Below are 20084 nucleotides of genomic sequence, written 5' to 3'. Positions count from 1 at the left end.
AAAGAGATTATGGTAGGGTATGAAACCACCTCAAAGTTATCCTTTCTGATCGATCTATTCAAGAGTCCGTAGTAAAATAACATGAAGCTATTCTTTCCGTTCGATCTATCATAGAGTTCGTACTAGAATAACACCTTAAGACACAAATCAACCAAAACCCTAATGTCACCTAGATACTCCAATGTCACCTCAAGTATCCACGGGTATGATTATACTATATGCATCACACAATCTCAAATTCATCTATTCAACCAACACAAAGAACTTCAAAGAGCGCCCCAAAATTTCTACCAGAGAGTCAAGATGAAAACGTGTGCCAACCCCTATGCATAGATTCCCAAGGTCACGGAACCCGCAAGTTGATCACCAAAACATACATCAAGTGAATCAATAGAATACCCCATTGTCACCACGTGTATCCCATGCAAGACATACATCAAGTGTTCTCAAATCCTTAAAGACTCAATCCGATAAGATAACTTCAAAGGGAAAACTCAATCCATTACAAGAGAGTAGAGGGGGAGAAACGTCATAAGATCCAACTATAATAGCAAAGCTCGCGGTACATCAAGATCGTGCCAAATCAAGCACACGAGAGAGAGAGAGATCAAACACATAGCTACCGGTACATACCCTCAGCCCCGAGGGTGAACTACTCCCTCCTCATCATGGAGAGTGCCGGGATGATGAAGATGGCCACCGGTGAGGGTTCCCCCTCCGGCAGGGTGCCGGAACGGGTCTAGATTGGTTTTCGGTGGCTACAGAGGCTTGCGGCAGCGGAACTCCTGATCTAGGTTATGTTCTGGGGGTTTCTGTATATATAAGAGGTTTTGGCATCGGGAAAAAGTCAGGGGGGTCTCCGAGGCGGCCACGAGGTAGGGGGGCGCGCCCAGGGGGGTAGGGCGCCCCCCCACCCTCGTGGTGGCCTCGGGACTCTTCTGGCCCATCTCCGGTACTCCGTGGGCTTCTTCTGGTCCAAAAACAATCTCCGTTGAATTTCAGGTCAATTGGACTCCGTTTGGTTTTCCTTTTCTGCGATACTCAAAAACAAGGAAAAAACAGAAACTGGCAATGGGCTCTAGGTTAATAGGTTAGTCCCAAAAATCATATAACATAGCATATAAATGCATATAAAACATCCTAGATGGATAATATAATAGCATGGAACAATAAAAAATTATAGATACGTTGGAGACGTATCAACATCCCCAAGCTTAATTCCTGCTCGTCCTCGAGTAGGTAAATGATAAAAACAGAATTTTTGATGTGGAATGCTACCTAACATATTTATCAATGTAATTTTCTTTATTGTGGCATGAATGTTCAGATCCGAAAGATTCAAGACAAAAGTTTAATATTGGCATAAAAATAATAATACTTCAAGCATACTAACTAAGCAACTATGTCTTCTCAAAATAACATGGCCAAAGAAAGCTTATCCCTACAAAATCGTATAGTTTAGCTATGCTTCATTTTCATCACACAAAAATGCTCTCATCATGCACAACCCTGATGACAAGCCAAGCAATTGTTTCATACTTCAGTATTTTTAAACTTTTTCAAATTTCACGCAATACATGAGCGTGAGCCATGGACATAGCACTATGGGTGGAATAGAATATAATGATGGGGGTTGTGTGGAGAAGACAAAAAAGGAGAAAGTCTCACATTGACGCGGCTAATCAACGGGCTTGGGAGATGCCCATCAATTGATGTCAATGCGAGGAGTAGGGATTGCCATGCAACGGATGACTAGAGCTATAAATGTATGAAAGCTCAACAAAAGAAACTAAGTGGGTGTGCATCGAACTTGCTTGCTCACGAAGGCCTAGGGCATTTTGAGGAAGCCCATTGCTGGAATATACAAGCCAAGTTCTATAATGAAAAATCCCACTAGTATATGAAAGTGATAAAACAAGAGACTCTCTATCATAAAGATCATGGTGCTACTTTGAAGCACAAGTGTGGTAAAAGGATAGTAGCATTGTCCCTTCTCTCTTTTTCTCTCATTTTTTTTGTTTTTGTTTTTTGGGCCTTCTTCTTTTATTTGGCCTTTCTCTTCTCTTTTTTTTTTCTTTTTCTTTTCTTCGTCCGGAGTCTCATCCCGACTTGTGGGGGAATCATAGTCCCATCATCCTTTCCTCACATGGGACAATGCTCTAATAATGAAGATCATCACACTTTTATTTACTTACAACTCAAGAATTACAACTCGATACTTAGAACAAAATATGACTCTATGTGAATGCCTCCGGCGGTGTACTGGGATGCGCAATGAATCAAGAGTGACATGTATGAAAAATTATGCATGGTGGCTTTGCCACAAATACAATGTCAACTACATGATCATGCAAGGCAATATGACAATGATGATGCGTGTCATAATAAACGGAACGGTGGAAAGTTGCATGGCAATATATCTCGGAATGGCTATGGAAATGCCATAATAGGTAGGTATGGTGGCTGTTTTGAGGAACATATAAGGAGGCTTATGTGTGATAGAGCGTATCATATCACGGGGTTTGGATGCACCGGCGAAGTTTGCACCAACTCTCGAGATGAGAAAGGGCAATGCACGGTACCGAAGAGGCTAGCAATGATGGAAGGGTGAGAGTGCGTATAATCCATGGACTCAACATTATTCATAGAGAACTCACATAATTATTGCAAAAATCTACAAGTCATCAAAAACCAAGCACTACGTGCATGCTCCAAGGGGGATAGATTGGTAGGAAAAGAACATCGCTCGTCCCCGATCGCCACTCATAAGGATGACAATCAAAGAACACCTCATGTTTCAAATTTGTCACACAACGGTCACCATACGTGCATGCTACGGGACTTGCAAACCTCAACACAAGTATTTCTCAATTTCACAATTACTCAACTAGCACGACTCGAATATCACCATCTTTATATCTCAAAACATTTATCAAGTATCAAACTTCTCATAGTATTCAATGCACTCTATATGAAAGTTTTTATTATATCCCTCTTGGATGCCTATCATATTAGGACTAAATTCATAACCAAAGCAACAATTTCTTCAAAATAAAACCACTGCCGTGCTCTATAAGTGAAGCACTAGAGCAAATGACAAACTACTCCGAAAGATATAAGTGAAGATCAATGAGTAGTTGAATAATTATGCAACTATGTGAAGACTCTCTAACATTTAAGAATTTCATATCTTGGTATTTTATTCAAACAGCAAGAAAAACAAAATAAAATAAAATGACGCTCCAAGAAAAACACATATCATGTGGTGAATAAAAATATAGCTCCAAGTAAAGTTACCGATGAACGAAGACGAAAGAGGGGATGCCTTCCGGGGCATCCCCAAGCTTAGGCTCTTGGTTGTCCTTGAATATTACCTTGGGGTGCCTTGGTCATCCCCAATCTTAGGCTCTTGCCACTCCTTATTCCATAGTCCATCAAATCTTTACCCAAAACTTGAAAACTTCACAACACAAAACTCAACAGAAAACTCGTAAGCTCCGTTAGTATAAGAAAATAAAACCACCACTTAGCTACTGTTGTGAACTCATTCTAAATTCATATTGGTGTAATATCTACTGTATGCCAACTTCTCTATGGTTCAGACCCTCCGATACTACTCATAGATTCATCAAAATAAGCAAACAACACAATGAAAACAGAATCTGTCAAAAAACAGAACAGTCTGTAGTAATCTGTATCATTCGAATACTTATGTAACTCCAAAAATTCTGAAATAAATTGGTGGACCTGAGGAATTTGTCTATTAATCATCTGCAAAAATAATAAACCTAAAAGCACTCTCCAGTAAAAAAAGGCACCTAATCTCGTGAGCGCAAAAGTTTCTGTTTTTTTACAGCAAGATCGCAAAGACTTCACCCAAGTCTTCCCAAAGGTTCCACTTGGCACAAACACTAGTTAAAACATAAAAACACATCTAAACAGAGGCTAGATGAATTATTTATTACTAAAAAGGAGCAAAAAGCAAGGAACAAAAATAAAATTGGGTTGCCTCCCAACAAGCGCTATCGTTTAACGCCCCTAACTAGGCATGATGATTTCAATGATGCTCACATAAAAGATAAGAATTGAAACATAAAGAGAGCATCATGAAGAATATGACTAGCACATTTAAGCCTAACCCACTTCCTATGCATAGGTATTTTGTGAGCAAACAACTTATGTGAACAATAATCAACTAGCATAGGAAGGCAAAACAAGCATAACTTCAAAACTTTAAGCACATAGAGAGGAAACTTTAAGCACATCCAGTTCAGACGAACGTTAGTAGGCGAGAGATGGACAGCCTGGCTGCACTTGGTTCGGAGATTAATTGAAGTTCGACTCTCCGACATGCTGGACTCAACACAATGGAAGTTAACTAAAAATGGGATATTTACGGTGAAATCCTTTTATACGGATCTGATTAATTCTGGCCCCATCTCACGGTCACTTCATATATGGAAGGTTAAGGTTCCTTTGCGGATAATTTTTTTTATGTGGTTTATCCACAAGCAAGTCATACTCACAAAGGACAATTTACTTAAGAGGCGATGGGTAGGTAACTCGAGGTGTTGTTTTTGTGCTCAGGATGAGACAATACAACATTTATTCATTGAATGCCCACTTGCCAAGTTACTTTGGAGAACGATTCATATAGCTTTTAATATTAACCATCCAGTAGATATTGCGTCTTTGTTTGGGACGTGGTTAGCTGGGGTTGAACAGATCACGGCAGCTCGTATTCGGATTGGAATATGTGCGCTACTATGGGCTATATGGAACTGCAGAAACGACATGATTTTTAACAGACAACACAACTTAACTTTTTTGCAGGTTATCTTCAGAGCTACAGCTTGGATCCGTACGTGGTCCTTACTCACTCCTATGGACTCCAGGGAGCCTTTGGTTACTGGGTGCAACCAATGGGAGATGGTGGCTCGGGTTATATTCAACCTGTTCGGATGGCGTTCACATAACAGGATAGGAGTCTAGGGAGCTTGTCCTTATTATTACCGTATCGGTTGTCTCTATCCACGTGTTTTTCAGTTTTGTGCTATGTTTTGCTCCGTTTGCGAGCTGTAAGACATTTTTGATGATACTTCCTGGATTTTTAATAAAAGGGCCGCATGCATCATCATGATGCAGAGGCCGGGGGTATACCTCCATTTCCAAAAAAAATAGAGAGGAAACTTGATATTATTGCAATTCCTACAAGCATATATTCCTCCCTCATAATAATTTTCAGTAGCATCATGAATTAATTCAACAATATAACCATCACATAAAGCATTCTTTTCATGATCCACAAGCATAGAAATTTTATTACTCTCCACATAAGCAAAATTCTTCTCATTCGGAATAGTGGGAGTATCATAAGAAACTCAAATACTATAAATCGTTGCCATATTAAAAGAGTAATGTTCAGAAAAAGGGTAATCATAATCATGACAAGTTTTATAAATATAATTATCACTACCTTTTATAGCATAAGTTTCATCACAATAATCATCATAAGTAGCAACTTTGTTCTCATCATAATCAATTGAAACCTCTTCCAAAATAGTGGATTCATCACTAAATAAAGTCATGACCTCTCCAAGTCCACTTTCATAAATATTATAAGATTCAACACCCTCCAAAATAGTGGGATCATTACTTCCTAAAGTTCACACTCTTCCAAACCCACTTTCATCAATATAACCGTCATAAATAGGAGGCATGCTATCATCATAATAAATTTGCTCATCAAAACTTGGGAGGCTAAAAATATCATATTCATTAAACATAGCATCCCCAAGCTTGGGCCTTTTCATGTCATAAGCATAATCACTCTCATCATTAATTGTATGGATAGCACCAATATTATAGCAATTATCATCATCACAATGAGTAATAGGAGCAATATCATTTGGGAGGGATACCTTTTTACCTTTGCTTCTCCGTCTTTTCTTTTTCTTCTTCACATCATGTGTCGGTTTAATCCTCAGTTTGGAGCTCCTTATTAATGAGATTGGTTGAATAGAAAGCTCCTCCTCGTCACCTGATTCATCATAAGAAAGAATAGGCGGATATTGGGAAATCTCTTCCCTTTCATTAGTATTCTCTTCATCTTCTATTTGTTTTCTTTTCTTTATGTAATTGGCAATATAAGGATTTTCAATGCAATTCACCGCACAATACATAAAAATTTCTTCTAGATCAAAATCAAGAACTTTATCAAGGACAAATTCTGACATATCCTTAGTTATACGTTTCATTTCTTCACAACCCAAAAGAAAACTAAGTTCATTATGATGTGCAAGGGAAATCAAGTCATCACAATTTTTGGACATGATATGATCATGAAACAATTTGCATTGGGGATTTAAATGATCACGTTCATTGCAAAGTTCACAAGGATGGCAAAGAAATTTTAAATTTTCAGCACATGCATCTAGCCTCTCTTGCAACCATTTAGTTTCTAAATACTTATGCCTCTTGCAAAATCTATCTTCCCTATTTGGTGTGTACTTGCAAACTCTATGCACTCCACAAAAATTGACATGCTTATAAGAGACATTTTCATCATGACTAGTGCAATCATCATTAGTACTATGGATATTCAAAGAGTTCATACTAACAACATTGCAATCATGCTCACCATTCAAAGATTTAGTGCCAAACATTTTAATGCATTCTTCCTCTAGCAATTGAGCACAATTATCGGAATCCTTATTTTCATGAAAGATATTAAAAAGATGAAGCATATGAGGCACCCCCAATTCCATTTTTTTTGTAGTTTTCTTTTACAAACTAAACTAGTGATAAAACAAGAAACTAAAAGATTCGATTGCAAGATCTAAAGTTATACCTTCAAGCACTCACCTCCCCGGCAACGGCGCCAGAAACTACTTGATGTCTACTACTCAACCTTCTTCTTGTAGACGTTGTTGGGCCTCCAAGTGCAGAGGTTTGTAGGACAGTAGCAAATTTCCCTCAAGTGGACGACCTAAGGTTTATCAATCTGTGGGTGGCATAGGATGAAGATGGTCTCTCTCAGACAACCCTGCAACCAAATAACAAAGAGTCTCTTGTGTCCCCAACACATCCAATACAATGGTAAATTGTATAGGTGCACTAGTTCGGCGAAGAGATGGTGATACAAGTGCAATATGGATGGTAGATATAGGTTTTTGTAATCTGAAAATATAAAAACAGCAAGGTAACTAATGATAAAAGTGAGCGTAAACGGTATTGCAATGCTAGGAAACAAGGCCTAGGGTTCATACTTTCACTAGTGGACATTCTCTCAACAAGGATAACATAATTAGATCATATAACAATCCCTCAACATGCAACAAAGAGTCACTCGAAAGTCACTAATAGCGGAAAACAAATGAAGAGATTATGGTAGGGTACGAAACCACCTCAAAGTTATCCTTTCTGATCGATCTATTCAAGAGTCCGTAGTAAAATAACATGAAGCTATTCTTTCCGTTCGATCTATCATAGAGTTCGTACTAGAACAACACCATAAGACAGAAATCAACCAAAACCCTAATGTCACCTAGATACTCCAATGTCACCTCAAGTATCTGTGGGTATGATTATACTATATGCATCACACAATCTCAAATTCATCTATTTAACCAACACAAAGAACTTCAAAGAGTGCCCCAAAGTTTCTACCGGAGAGTTAAGATGAAAACGTGTGCCAACCCCTATGCACAGATTCCCAAGGTCACGGAACCCGCAAGTTGATCACCAAAACATACATCAAGTGAATCAATAGAATACCCCATTATCACCACGTGTATCCCATGCAAGACATACATCAAGTGTTCTCCAATCCTTAAAGACTCAATCCGATAAGATAACTTCGAAGGAAAAACTCAATTCATTACAAGAGAGTAGAGGGGGAGAAACATCATAAGATCCAACTATAATAGCAAAGCTCGTGATAACCCACAAGTATAGGGGATCGCAACAGTTTTCGAGGGTAGAGTATTCAACCCAAATTTATTGATTCGACACAAGGGGAGCCAAAGAATATTCTCAAGTATTAGCAGTTGAGTTGTCAACTCAACCACACCTGGATAACTTAATATCTGCAGCAAAGTATTTAGTAGCATAGTAGTATGATAGTAACGGGAACAATATGTGAAAAGCTCGTAGGCATTTGATCAGTGATGGACAATTATGCCGGATGCGGTCCATCATGTAACAGTCATAGCATAGGGTGACACAGAACTAGCTCCAATTCATCAATGTAATGTAGGCATGTATTCCGAATATAGTCATACGTGCTTATGGAAAAGAACTTGCATGACATCTTTTGTCCTACCCTCCCATGGCAGCGGGGTCCTAGCGGAAACTAAGGGATATTAAGGCCTCCTTTTAATAGAGTACCGAACCAAAGCATTAACACATAGTGAATACATGAACTCCTCAAACTACGGTCATCACCGGGAGTGGTCCCGATTATTGTCACTTCAGGGTTGCCGGATCATAACACATAGTAGGTGACTATAGGCTTGCAAGATAGGATCAAGAACTCACATATATTCATGAAAACATAATAGGTTCAGATGTGAAATCATGGCACTCGGTCCCTAGTGACAAGCATTAAGCATAGCAAAGTCATAGCAACATCAATCTCAGAACATAGTGGATACTAGGGATCAAACCCTAACAAATCTAACTCGATTACATGATAAATCTCATCCAACCCATCACCGTCCAGCAAGCCTACGATGGAATTACTCACGCACGGCGGTGAGCATCATGAAATTGGTGATGGAGGATGGTTGGTGATGACGATGGCGACGGATTCCCCTCTCCGGAGCCCCAAACGGACTCCAGATCAGCCCTCTCGAGAGAGATTAGGGCTTGGCGGCGGCTCCGTATCGTAAAACGTGATGAATCCTTCTCTTTGATTTTTTTCTCCCCGAACACGAATGTATAGAGTTGGAGTTGAGGTCGTGGAGCTCCAGGGGCCCACGAGGCAGGGGGCGCGCCCTGGGGTGGCAGGCGCGCCTCCCACCCTCGTGGACAGGGTGTGGGCCCCCTGGCCTTGATTCTTTTGCCAGTATTTTTTATTATTTCCAAAAATAATCTCCGTGAAGTTTCAGGTCATTCCGAGAACTTTTGTTTCTGCACAAAGATAACACCATGGCAATTCTGCTGAAAACAGCGTCAGTCCGGGTAAGTTCCATTCAAATCATGCAAGTTAGAGTCCAAAACAAGGGCAAAAGTGTTTGGAAAAGTAGATACGACGGAGACGTATCAACTCCCCCAAGCTTAAACCTTTGCTTGTCCTCAAGCAATTCAGTTGATAAACTGAAAGTGATAAAGAAAAACTTTTACAAACTCTGTTTGCTCTTGTTGTTGTAAATATGTAAAGCCAGCATTCAAGTTTTCAGCAAAGATTATGAACTAACCATATTCACAATAACATTTAGGTCTCATGTTTACTCATATCAATGGCATAATCAACTAGCGAGAAATAATAATAAATCTCGGATGTCAACACTTTCTCAAAACAATCATAATATGATATAACAATATGGTATCTCGCTAGCCCTTTCTGAGACCGCAAGCATTGTAATTCATGGTAAAAGAGATCTAGTCATAGTCATACCCAATATGAATTAATAATAATGGATGCAAATGACAGCGGTGCTCTCCAGCTGGTGCTTTTTAATAAGAGGGTGATGACTCAACATAAAAGTAAGTAGATAGGCCGTTCGCAGAGGGAAGCAGGGATTTGTTGAGGTGCCAGAGCTCGATTTTGAAATAGAGATAAACAATATTTTGAGCAGCATAGTTTCTGTCAACATAACAACCGAGAGATGGTGATATCTTCCATGCTACACACATTATAGGCGGTTCCCAAACAGAATGGTAAAGTTTATACTCCCCCTCCACCAACAAGCATCAATCCATGGCTTGCTCGAAACAACGAGTGCCTCCAACTAACAAGAGTCCCAAGGGACTTTTTTTGTTTGCAATTATTTTGATTTGGTTTGCATAAAGCATGGGACTGGGCATCCCGGTGACCAACCATTTTCTCGTGAGTGAGGAGCGGAGTCCACTCCTCTTGAGAATAACCCGTCTAGCATGGAAGATATAGACAACCCTAGTTGATACATGAGCTATTCGAGCATGCAAAACAGAATTTCATTTGAAGGTTTAGAGTTTGGCACATACAAATTTACTTGGAACGGTAGGTAGATACCGCATATAGGAAGGTATATGTTGGGGATCGTAGCAGAATTTTAAAATTTCCTACGCATCACCAAGATCCATCTATGGAGTATACTAGCAACAAGGGGAAAGGAGTGCATCTACATACCCTTGTAGATCGCGAGCGAAAGCGTTCCAATGAACGAGGTTGATGGAGTCGTACTCGCCGTGATCCAAATCACCGATGACTGAGTGCCGAACGGACGGCACCTCCGCGTTCAACACACGTACGGAGCAGCGACGTCTCCTCCTTCTTGATCCAGCAAGGGGGAAGGAGAGGTTGATGGAGATCCAGCAGCACGACGGCGTGGTGGTGGATGTAGCGGGATCTCGGCAGGGCTTCGCCAAGCTTCTGCGAGAGGGAGAGGTGTTGCAGGGGAGGAGGGAGGCACCAAAGGCTGTTGTATTGCTGCCCTCCCTCCCCCCCTTTATATAGGCCCCCTGGGAGGGGGGCACCGTCCAAGAACCCATCTATGGGGGGGCGGCGGCCAAGGGGGGAAACTTCCCCCCCAAGTCAAGTGGGGCGCCCCCCCACCCTAGGGTTTCCAACCCTAGGCGCAGGGGGGAGGCCCATGGGGGGCGCCCCAGCCCACTAAGGGCTGGTTCCCTTCCCACTTCAGCCCATGGGGACCTCCGGGATAGGTGGCCCCACCCGGTGGACCCCCGGGACCCTTCCGGTGGTCCCGGTACAATACCGATAACCCCCGAAACTTTCCCGGTGGCCGAAACTGGACTTCCTATATATAATTCTTCACCTCCGGACCATTCCGGAACTCCTCGTGACGTCCGGGATATCATCCGGGACTCCGAACAACTTTTGGGTTTCCGCATACTCATATCTCTACAACCCTAGCGTCACCGAACCTTAAGTGTGTAGACCCTACGGGTTCGGGAGACATGCAGACATGACCGAGACGCCTCTCCGGTCAATAACCAACAGCGGGATCTGGATACCCATGTTGGCTCCCACATGTTCCACGATGATCTCATCGGATGAACCACGATGTCGAGGATTCAATCAATCCCGTATACAATTCCCTTTGTCAATCGGTATGTTACTTGCCCGAGATTCGATCGTCGGTATCCCAATACCTTGTTCAATCTCGTTACCGACAAGTCTCTTTACTCGTACCGCAATGCATGATCCCGTGACTAACTCCTTAGTCACATTGAGCTCATTATGATGATGCATTACCGAGTGGGCCCAGAGATACCTCTCCGTCATACGGAGTGACAAATCCCAGTCTCGATCCGTGCCAACCCAACAGACACTTTCGGAGATACCCGTAGTGTACCTTTATAGTCACCCAGTTACGTTGTGACGTTTGGCACACCCAAAGTACTCCTACGGTATCCGGAAGTTGCACGATCTCATGGTCTAAGGAGAAGATACTTGACATTGGAAAAACTCTAGCAAACGAACTACACGATCTTTGAGCTATGCTTAGGATTGGGTCTTGTCCATCACATCATTCTCCTAATGATGTGATCCCGTTATCAATGACATCCAATGTCCATAGTCAGGAAACCATGACTATCTGTTGATCAACGAGCTAGTCAACTAGAGGCTTGCTAGGGACACGTTGTGGTATATGTATTCACACATGCATTACGATTTCCGGATAACACAATTATAGCATGAACAATAGACAATTACCGTGAACAAAGAAATATAATAATAACCATTTATTATTGCCTCTAGGGCATATTTCCAACAGTCTCCCACTTGCACTAGAGTCAATAATCTAGTTACATTGTGATGAATCGAACACCCATTGCGTCCTGGTGTTGATCATGTTTTGCTCTAGGGAGAGGTTTAGTCAACGGATCTGCTACATTCAGGTCCGTATGTACTTTACAAATATCTATGTCTCCATTTTGAACACTTTCACGAATGGAGTTGAAGCGACGCTTGATATGCCTGGTCTTCCTGTGAAACCTGGGCTCCTTCGCAAGGGCAATAGCTCCAGTGTTGTCACAGAAGAGAGTCATCGGGCCCGACACATTGGGAATCACCCCTAGGTCGGTAATGAACTCCTTCATCCAGACTGCTTCCTGTGCTGCCTCCGAGGCTGCCATGTACTCCGGTTCACATGTAGATCCCGCCACGACGCTTTGCTTGCAACTGCACCAGCTTACCGCTCCTCCATTCAAAATATACACGTATCCGGTTTGTGACTTCGAGTCATCCAGATCTGTGTCGAAGCTAGCGTCGACGTAACCCTTTATGACGAGCTCTTCGTCACCTCCATAAACGAGAAACATATCCTTAGTCCTCTTAAGGTACTTCAGGATATTCTTGACCGCTGTCCAGTGTTCCATGTCGGGATTACTTTGGTACCTTCCTACCAAACTTACGGCAAGGTTTACATCAGGTCTGGTACACAGCATGGCATACATAATAGACCCTATGGCCGAGGCATAGGGGATGACACTCATCTTTTCTCTATCTTCTGCCGTGGTCGGGCATTGAGCCGTGCTCAATTGCACACCTTGCAATACAGGCAAGAACCCCTTCTTGGACTGATCCATATTGAACTTCTTCAATATCTTGTCAAGGTACGTACTCTGTGAAAGACCAATGAGGCGTCTTGATCTATCTCTATAGATCTTGATGCCTAATATATAAGCAGCTTCTCCAAGGTCCTTCATTGAAAAACACTTATTCAAATAGGCCTTTATGCTTTCCAAGAATTCTATATCATTTCCCATCAATAGTATGTCATCCACATACAATAAGAGAAATGCTATAGAGCTCCCACTCACTTTCTTGTAAACACAGGCTTCTCCATAAGTCTGTGTAAACCCAAACGCTTTGATCATCTCATCAAAGCGAATGTTCCAACTCCGAGATGCTTGCACCAGCCCATAGATTGAGCGCTGGAGCTTGCATACTTTGTTAGCATTCTTAGGATCGACAAAACCTTCCGGCTGCATCATATACAATTCTTCCTTAAGGAAGCCGTTAAGGAATGCCGTTTTGACGTCCATCTGCCATATCTCATAATCATAGTATGCGGCAATTGCTAACATGATTCGGACGGACTTCAGCTTCGCTACGGGTGAGAAAGTCTCATCGTAGTCAACCCCTTGAACTTGTCGATAAACCTTAGCGACAAGTCGAGCCTTATAGATGGTCACATTACCATCCGCGTCTGTCTTCTTCTTAAAGATCCATTTATTTTCTATGGCTCGCCGATCATCGGGCAAGTCAGTCAAAGTCCATACTTCGTTTTCATACATGGATCCTATCTCGGATTTCATGGCTTCTAGCCATTTGTCGGAATCCGGGCCCGCCATCGCTTCTTCATAGTTCGAAGGTTCACCGTTGTCTAACAACATGATTTCCAGGACAGGGTTGCCGTACCACTCTGGTGCGGAACGTGTCCTTGTGGACCTACGAAGTTCAGCAGTAACTTGATCCGAAGCTTCATGATCATCATCATTAACTTCCTCCCCATTCGGTGTAGGCACCACAGGAACATCTTCCCGCACTGCGCTACTTTCCGGTTCGAAAGGGGTGACTATCACCTCATCAAGTTCCACTTTCCTCCCACTTAATTCTTTCGAGAGAAACTCTTTCTCCAGAAAGGACCCGTTCTTGGCAACGAAGATCTTGCCTTCGGATCTGAGGTAGAAGGTATACCCAATAGTTTCCTTAGGGTATCCTATGAAGACGCATTTCTCCGACTTGGGTTCGAGCTTTTTAGGTTGAAGTTTCTTGACATAAGCATCGCATCCCCAAACTTTTAGAAACGACAGCTTAGGTTTCTTCCCAAACCATAATTCATACGGTGTCGTCTCAACGGATTTCGACGGAGCCCTATTTAAAGTGAATGCGGCAGTCTCTAAAGCATAGCCCCAAAATGAGAGCGGTAAATCGGTAAGAGACATCATAGATCGCACCATATCCAATAGAGTGCGATTACGACGTTCGGACACACCGTTTCGCTGAGGTGTTCCAGGCGGCGTGAGTTGTGAAATGATTCCACATTTCCTTAAGTGCGCACCAAATTCGTGACTTAAATATTCTCCACCACGATCTGATCGTAAGAATTTTATTTTTCTGTCACGTTGATTATCAACCTCACTCTGAAATTCCTTGAACTTTTCAAAGGTTTCAGACTTGTGTTTCATTAGGTAGACATACCCATATCTACTTAAGTCATCAGTGAGAGTGAGAACATAACGATATCCTCCGCGAGCCTCAACACTCATTGGACCGCACACATCAGTATGTATAATTTCCAATAAGTTGGTTGCTCGCTCCATTGTTCTGGAGAACGGAGTCTTGGTCATCTTACCCATGAGGCATGGTTCGCACGTGTCAAACGATTCATAATCAAGAGACTCCAAAAGTCCATCTGCATGGAGCTTCTTCATGCGTTTGACACCAATGTGACCAAGGCGGCAGTGCCACAAGTATGTGGGACTATCGTTATCAACTTTACATCTTTTGGTATTCACACTATGAATATGTGTAACATCACGTTCGAGATTCATCAAGAATAAACCATTGACCAGCGGGGCATGACCATAAAACATATCTCTCATATAAATAGAACAACCATTATTCTCGGATTTAAATGAGTACCATCTCGAATTAAACGAGATCCAGATACAATGTTCATGCTTAGAGCTGGCACTAAATAACAATTATTGAGGTTTAAAACTAATCCCGTAGGTAGATGCAGAGGTAGCGTGCCGACGGCGATCACATCGACCTTGGAATCATTCCCGACACGCATCGTCACCTCGTCCTTTGCCAGTCTCCGTTTATTCCATAGTTCCTGTTTTGAGTTACAAATATGAGCAACCGCACCGGTATCAAATACCCAGGAGCTACTACGAGTACTGGTAAGGTACACATCAATTACATGTATACCACATATACCTTTGGTGTTGCCGGCCTTCTTGTCCGCTAAGTATTTGGGGCAATTCCGCTTCCAGTGACCACTTCCCTTGCAATAAAAGCACTCAGTCTCAGGCTTGGGTCCATTCCTTGGCTTCTTCCCAGTAACTGGCTTACCGGGCGCGGCAACTCCCTTGCCGTCCTTCTTGAAGTTCTTCTTACCCTTGCCCTTCTTGAACTTAGTGGTTTTATTCACCATCAACACTTGATGTTCTTTTCTGATCTCCACCTCCGCTGATTTCAGCATCGAATATACCTCAGGAATGGTCTTTTCCATCCCCTGCATATTGAAGTTCATCACAAAGCTCTTGTAGCTTGGTGGAAGCGACTGAAGGATTCTGTCAATGACCGCGTCATCCGGGAGATTAACTCCCAGCTGAGACAAGCGGTTGTGTAACCCAGACATTCTGAGTATGTGCTCACTAACAGAACTATTTTCCTCCATTTTACAGCTGAAGAATTTGTCGGAGACTTCATATCTCTCGACCCGGGCATGAGCTTGGAAAACCATTTTCAGCTCTTCGAACATTTCGTATGCTCCATGTTTCTCAAAACGCTTTTGGAGACCCGGTTCTAAGCTGTAAAGCATGCCGCACTGAACGAGGGAGTAATCATCAGCACGTGATTGCCAAGCGTTCATAACGTCTTGGTTCTCTGGGATTGGTGCTTCACCTAGCGGTGCTTCTAGGACATAATCTTTCTTGGCAGCTATGAGGATGATCCTTAGGTTCCGGACCTAGTCCGTATAGTTGCTGCCATCATCTTTCAGCTTGGTTTTCTCTAGGAACGCGTTGAAGTTGAGGACAACGTGGGCCATTTGATCTACAAGACATATTGTAAAGATTTTAGACTAAGTTCATGATAATTAAGTTCATCTAATCAAATTACTCAATGAACTCCCACTCAGATAGACATCCCTCTAGTCATCTAAGTGAAACATCCGAGTTAACTAGGCCGTGTCCGATCATCACGTGAGACGGACTAGTCAAGATCGGTGAACATCTCCATGTTGATCGTATCTTCTATACGACTCATGCTCGACCTTTCGGTCCTCCGTGTTCCAAGGCCATGTCTGTACATGCTAGGCTCGTCAAGTCAACCTAAGTGTATTGCGTGTGTCCCGAGGCCATGTCTGTACATGCTAGGCTCGTCAACACCCGTTGTATGCGAACGTTAGAATCTATCACACCCGATCATCACGTGGTGCTTCAAAACAACGAACCTTCGCAACGGTGCACAGTTAGGGGGAACACTTTCTTGAAATTATCATAAGGGATCATCTTACTTACTACCGTCGTTCTAAGCAAATAAGATGCAAAACATGATAAACATCACATGCAATCAAATAGTGACATGATATGGCCAATATCATTTTGCTCCTTTGATCTCCATCTTCGGGGCGCCATGATCATCTTTGTCACCGGCATGACACCATGATCTCCATCATCATGATCTCCATCATCGTGTCTTCATGAAGTTGTCACGCCAACGATTACTTCTACTTCTATAGCTAACGCGTTTAGCAATAAAGTAAAGCAATTTACATGGCGTTATTCAATGACACGCAGGTCATACAAAATAATAAAGACAACTCCTATGGCTCCTGCCGGTTGTCATACTCATCGACATGCAAGTCGTGATTCCTATTACAAGAATATGATCAATCTCATACATCACATATATCATTCATCACATCTTCTGGCCATATCACATCACATAGCACATGCTGCAAAAACAAGTTAGACGTCCTCTAATTGTTGTTCCAAGTTTTTATGTGGCTTGTATAGGTTTCTAGCAAAAACGTTTCTTACCTACGTAAAACCACAACGTGATATGCCAATTTCTATTTACCCTTCATAAGGACCCTTTTCATCGAATCCGTTCCGACTAAAGTGGGAGAGACAGACACCCGCTAGCCACCTTATGCAACTAGTGCATGTCAGTCGGTGGAACCTGTCTCACGTAAGCGTACGTGTAAGGTCGGTCCGGGCCGCTTCATCCCACAATACCGCCGAAACAAGATAAGACTAGTAGCGGCAAGAAGAATTGGCAACATCTACGCCCACAACTTCTTTGTGTTCTACTCGTGCATAGTAACTACGCATAGGCCTGGCTCATGATGCCACTGTTGGGGATCGTAGCAGAATTTTAAAATTTCCTACGCATCACCAAGATCCATCTATGGAGTATACTAGCAACGAGGGGAAAGGAGTGCATCTACATACCCTTGTAGATCGCGAGCGGAAGCATTCCAATGAACGAGGTTGATGGAGTCATACTCGCCGTGATCCAAATCACCGATGACCGAGTGCCGAATGGATGGCACCTCCGCGTTCAACACACATACGGAGCAGCGACGTCTCCTCCTTCTTGATCTAGCAAGGGGGAAGGAGAGGTTGATGGAGATCCGGCAGCACGACGGCGTGGTGGTGGATGTAGCGGGATCTCGGCAGGGCTTCGCCAAGCTTCTGCGAGAGGGAGAGGTGTTGCAGGGGAGGAGGGAGGCGCCAAAGGCTGTTGTATTGTTGCCCTCCCTCCCCCCTTTATATAGGCCCCCTGGGAGGGGGGGCACCGGCCAAGAACCCATCTATGGGGGGGCCAAGGGGGGAAACTCCCCCCCCCCAAGTCAAGTGGGGCGCCCCCCACCCTAGGGTTTCCAACCCTAGGCGCAGGGGGGAGGCCCATGGGGGGCGCCCCAGCCCACTAAGGGCTGGTTCCCTTCCCACTTCAGCCCATGGGGCCCTCCGGGATAGGTGGCCCCACCCGATGGACCCCCGGGACCCTTCCCGTGGTCCCGGTACAATACCGATAACCCCCGAAACTTTCCCGGTGGCCGAAACTGGACTTCCTATATATAATTCTTCACCTCCGGACCATTCCGGAACTCCTCGTGACGTCCGGGATCTCATCCGGGACTCCGAACAACTTTCGGGTTTCCGCATACTCATATCTCTACAACCCTAGTGTCACCGAACCTTAAGTGTGTAGACCCTACGGGTTCGGGAGACATGCAGACATGACCGAGACGCCTCTCCGGTCAATAACCAACAGCGGGATCTGGATACCCATGTTGGCTCCCACATGTTCCATGATGATCTCATCGGATGAACCACGATGTCGAGGATTCAATCAATCCCGTATACAATTCCCTTTGTCAATCGGTATGTTACTTGCCCGAGATTCGATCGTCGGTATCCCAATACCTTGTTTAATCTCGTTACCGGCAAGTCTCTTTACTCGTACCGCAATGCATGATCCCGTGACTAACTCCTTAGTCACATTGAGCTCATTATGATGATGCATTACCGAGTGGGCCCAGAGATACCTCTCCGTCATACGGAGTGACAAATCCCAGCCTCGATCCGTGCCAACCCAACAGACACTTTCGGAGATACCCGTAGTGTACCTTTATAGTCACCCAGTTACGTTGTGACGTTTGGCACAGCCAAAGTACTCCTACGGTATCCGGGAGTTGCACGATCTCATGGTCTAAGGAGAAGATACTTGACATTGGAAAAACTCTAGCAAACGAACTACACGATCTTTGAGCTATGCTTAGGATTGGGTCTTGTCCATCACATCATTCTCCTAATGATGTGATCCCGTTATCAATGACATCCAATGTCCATAGTCAGGAAACCATGACTATCTGTTGATCAACGAGCTAGTCAACTAGAGGCTTACTAGGGACACGTTGTGGTCTATGTATTCACACATGCATTACGATTTCCGGATAACACAATTATAGCATGAACAATAGACAATTACCATGAACAAAGAAATATAATAATAACCATTTATTATTGCCTCTAGGGCATATTTCCAACAGTATAGTGGACTCATATGGAATAACTTTGGGGTTTAAGGGATTGGATGCACAAGCAGTATTTCCACTTAGTACAAGTGAAGGCTAGCAAAAGACTGGGAAGCGACCAACTAGAGAGCGACAACAGTCATGAATATGCATTAAAATTAATGAACATTGAGTGCAAGCATGAGTAGGATATAATCCACCATGAACATAAATATCGTGAAGGCTATGTTGATTTGTTTCAACTACTTGTGTGAACATGTGCCAAGTCAAGTCACTTGAATCATTCAAAGGAGGATACCACCCTATCATACCACATCACACCCATTTTAATAGCATGTTGGCACGCAAGGTAAACCATTATAAACTCCTAGCTAATTAAGCATGGCATAAGCAACTATAATCTCTAATTGTCATTGCAAACATGTTTATTCATAATAGGCTGAATCAGGAACGATGAACTAATCATATTTACAAAAACAAGAGAGGTCGAGTTCATACCAGCTTCTCTCATCTCAATCAGTCCATCATATATCGTCATAATTGCCTTTCACTTGCACGACCGAAAGATGTGAATAATAATAGTGCACGTGCATTGGACTAAGCTGGAATCCGCGAGCATTCAATAAACAGGAGAAGACAAGGCAATATGGGCTCTTGGTTAAATCAACAATAATGCAAATAAGAGCCACTTTAACAATTTCATTATGGTCTTCTCCTATTGACCCCCAAAGAAAAGAAAATAAATAAAACCATTTACACGGGAAAGCTCCCAACAAGCAAAAGAAGAACAAGAAATATTTTTGGGTTTTCTTTTAATTATTACTACTACAGCAAGAAAATAAGCTAGCTAAAGCGACTACTAATTTTTTTAGTTTTTCTTAAGGTTTTTCAAACGCACAAGAAGAAAGCATAAAAAGGAAATTAAACTAGCATGGATATTACAGTGAAAAAGTATGAGCACCGACAACTAGCATGAGTGTGTGAACATAAATGTAATGTCAGTGAGAAATACGTACTTCCCCAAGCTTAGGCTTTTGGCCTAAGTTGGTCTACTGCCACGGCTAGCCTGGCGGATATCCGAAGTTGTAACTGGGGTCGTACTGAGATGCAGCGGCTATAGCATTGTGGGCTGCA

Source organism: Aegilops tauschii, chromosome 4 (assembly GCF_002575655.3).
Source record: "Aegilops tauschii subsp. strangulata cultivar AL8/78 chromosome 4, Aet v6.0, whole genome shotgun sequence".
Taxonomy (NCBI): domain Eukaryota; kingdom Viridiplantae; phylum Streptophyta; class Magnoliopsida; order Poales; family Poaceae; genus Aegilops; species Aegilops tauschii.
This window is presented reverse-complemented; position numbering follows the sequence as displayed.